This window comes from Dermacentor andersoni, chromosome 3 (genome assembly GCF_023375885.2).
Source record: "Dermacentor andersoni chromosome 3, qqDerAnde1_hic_scaffold, whole genome shotgun sequence".
NCBI classification, from domain to species: domain Eukaryota; kingdom Metazoa; phylum Arthropoda; class Arachnida; order Ixodida; family Ixodidae; genus Dermacentor; species Dermacentor andersoni.
Window position 1 is genome coordinate 222,988,147 of NC_092816.1, and position 3,715 is coordinate 222,991,861.

A 3,715-nucleotide genomic window follows, 5' to 3' on the forward strand; every position below is an offset into this window, starting at 1 on the left:
AGGTAACGCCACATGCTTGCACAGCATCACGCAGAAATAATGGCCGATTCTTCAGCATACCATCCATTAGCGAATTCCTTGTATGTTGCATGTTACCAGAACTGGAAGATAAATCATAATATGCTGTTATTTTTTTCATAAACTGTACGATGAGCTTTTCATGCATATAAGATGATTGCAAGCGAAAATGCAGCAAGACATCAACTTCACACCATGTCACATACTCATACTTTATTACCTAATAAATTAGAAAAGATGCAGAAAGTGTAATTAACAAGAGTGACAAATAGCAGCAAAGGTGATCATGGATAAATCTTGAAGATGATTGCCGCCGCTGCCAGAGTAGGCCAGCCTTCGTAGGAGAGCGCTTGCTGCCCACCAAAGCTTGCTGTCGCAGGCGACGCGTGACGGTTCTTGTAGACATAGGCAAGCAATACCTGCACAGAAGAGGAAAAAAAAAAGGCAAGGGAGGAAATGGGAATGTTGAAATCGGAACTTCAATTAGCAATATGTGCTAAGTAAGAAGTTTGGCTCACATAAAAATAAATTTAAGCACTCCTTTCTCAAATTACAGGTATCTTAAGGTATGTATGCGATGATGTTGAAAATGACTAGTATATTTCCTATCATAAGCCAACAAACACTGACAACATAGGGGAAATTACTTGTGCTTAATAAATGAAATAAAGAAAATGATAAATTAATGGAAATTCAAGTGGATGAAAAAACACCTTGCCGCAGGTGGGAACCGAACCCACAACCTTCGTATTTTGCGTGCTATGCTCTACCAATTGAGCTACAGCGGCGTCGTTTTCCCATCCACTTTCTTGGGTATTTGTGTGTCCTAGTAGAACCCTGGGAGTGTAAGCCAGCGCCACAACTCCGAGACCTTGTTCCTGGCATATAGTCATTAAGTTGCACAGCAGAGTCAAAGTCAGCCTCTAAATTATTATATGGTGTTTTGTGGCTCAAAAGCCACTTACCAACCTGTCAAACAAGTCTGAGGAGCTTCCTGCAAAGTATAATCAGTTTAAAACAGTAATTCGCTCTGCAGGTAAATGATGTACAAACTTCATTAAAAAGTTAAGTAGCGTTTTATATTGTTGAACTAAAAGCAAGTTTGGCATTTTGCGCTGCCTAGCTGTTGCCTTTCTTTCAAACTTAAACATGACCCAGTACAGAGTAAGCAGGTAGCATGCAAAGGAGGACTGGTGATAAAGTAGTGTTCCAAAGCAACACTCCTAGCTGGATCAATCACTTTTGTTGATATATTTTCGTGTGACCCTAATTGGCTTAGGGCAATACCTCACACAAATGATGCAACACCTTGGATGATGCGTCATACAAAATTGAAAGTATCTCATGATGTGATCAAACGATAACATTGCCCACTGTCTTGGAAGTGTTAACATGCTGTTTGCGTGAGAAAGTGCAAAGTGATTCGTATAGGTGGCAAATTTATCAGTGCATCTATAGCCTCAGGTAATTCTGAGCATCTATGTTGACTTGCAATTTAGAGGCCACTGCACACAAAAAGGTGTATTCAAGTAATGGTCCATGCTGAATAATTACCTAGTGAAAAGGCAAATGTGGCAGGCTAATGGGCCACGGCAAATAGATTGCTAAATTCTGATAACACCTCCAATGATATTATTGAAATAGGTGATAAAAAACAGCACAGGTAAAATTGCAGTTATGACAAAATTTTAAAAGCACCTCTGCAAACTGCTGGAACACTCAGCATCATGCCTGTTCTACACGCACATCTGTTGCAGCACAATCTACATCTCAGACGCAGGCGCCTCCAGACATCACTTTGTGATCGCCTCACAATAAGGTTAAAAAACAGTCTGGCACAAGCTACCTGATGTGATTCATTTTGCAAGCGCCAGCCAAGTGCTGATGATGAGCGAAATTGAAGTTTGTCCTTGTATGGAAGCCTCGGCCCATGTTTTATCAATTCTAGCGGCAAAGCACACCTTTTACAGCACACATAAATCTTAAATTAGACTGCTTGCTGATGCTGTACAGTAAATTCCTGTAAAGAAACTAACTCACACAGAAAACACTTAGAATACGAAACTAATCAAATACTGGCTTGAATACATTTGTGCATTAGGGAAGCAAGGTGTAATGTACACTGTTGTAGCAAATTTTTACTCATGTATAGAATACTTGTATGACACAGCAGAGTTAATTTTTGAGTTCTTACATAGCAATGACTACCTACAGGTACATTCTGTAAAGCTTAGGGAAACTAATTATTAGTAGAACTGTGTATGTACACTGGCACTGAGAAATTGGTTATAGTAGTGCAAAAAAATGCCCGTTTGTGAGACACCAACTAGCTATTTTACCACGAAGCGCTCCCTGGCCTTAACTCATATAAAAAGCACTGGGAGGACCAGAGAGGGTACAGTACATTGGCTTACACTGATCATGATGAGGTCCCGTCATCCAGCTAGCGCCAAGCTACAAGAAGGATGTCCAGCCGTCTATAGAGTGAAAGGAACAAAATAAGATAGCACCAAGTCAGTTGAAAGGCAGATTTGCAATTACAAATGAGGTGACCCAGTCACAGTCATTCATTATTAAATGCCAAGCTGTCGTGACTTCACTCCCAGATGAAGCACCTACTAGGTTAAAGGTTTTGCTGCTTATTTAGAACAAAACACAAGTGAAATTTGTACATCAGCAGACGATTTAATTTGGAATTGTATAGATGAAGTAAACATTGCAATTATATTTTTGTTTTGCTATAAAGTGGAAACGCTACCAACTGCATAGTCACTGACACGCGTGCACACGCAAGAACAAAAGGACACAAAATAGGGCGAGTTCAGTCTGGTTCGGCATTACAGCCAGCACGTCGTCTTCGAATGCACTCCTTTCGGTTGGTTCGTGCTACGTTAACCACAAAGACTAACAAGCAGGGCAAAGTTCTGACTGGTGTTGCGGAAGTCGTGGAGCGCGGTAGTGGTGAACGGCTGAACACAAGCAGAACCCTTGTATAAAAGTAATGACGAAAACTCGCAGGGCAGAAGAGCTCATATATCAAGAATTGTCGCGGGTAACACCTAAAAATATTCACATTGTTGACGATAAACGAAGTGCAATGTATTTCACTTACCGGAAAAAGTGTTATCCGAACGTGCGACGTACAAAGACGCACCGAGACACGAAGGCGGCGAACGCAGATCCCGCCATTGTGGTAGTAAGCCGTCGGCGAAAACACGCAATACAGCCGATGTCACGAAGCACTGATGCAAAACATACGGCAAACAGCATCAGCACAGCTAAATGACTCCAGTTAATATCCAGTATAAATGTACAGAACGGCTTAGAATGACGCACAACTGGATAACGAACCCACGATCGAGACATTGCGGGCGGCAGTGACCGTTTTTTAAACTTCCTGCCTCCCAGTGTTTCCAGCACAGAATGAGATGTCCGACAAATTTGGACCGTGCCGCCGAAGTGATCGCAGCTCGGTGGCTCTGTGACACCGCTGTGCAACGCCGGCGTTTCGCTCCTGCTGCTGTCAGTAAACCTGCTGCGCGAGCATAGAATGGTTTCGCGTCGTGTGCGCGCCCCGTATGGAAAACAATAACACGCTCTTTATTGTTGAACTTCTGGTGTGAAATTATCTAATATTAAAGCCAATTAAATTATGTTGCTTGCAACGAGTTCGATTTGTCTGTGGCGTCTTTTATTC

General features: G+C 42.0%; 1 long non-coding RNA gene across 1 annotated transcript; it reads right to left on the reverse strand.

The window, feature by feature from the left end:
* Window positions 1–211: 211 nt before the first annotated feature.
* On the reverse strand, window positions 212–3,388 carry LOC129385631 (uncharacterized). The gene is made up of 3 exons (XR_008613103.2): window positions 3,131–3,388; window positions 2,433–2,495; window positions 212–437 (listed from the first exon to the last, which is right to left on the reverse strand). It is a non-coding gene; the product is annotated as an uncharacterized lncRNA (long non-coding RNA).
* Between the last annotated feature and the right edge of the window lie 327 nt (window positions 3,389–3,715).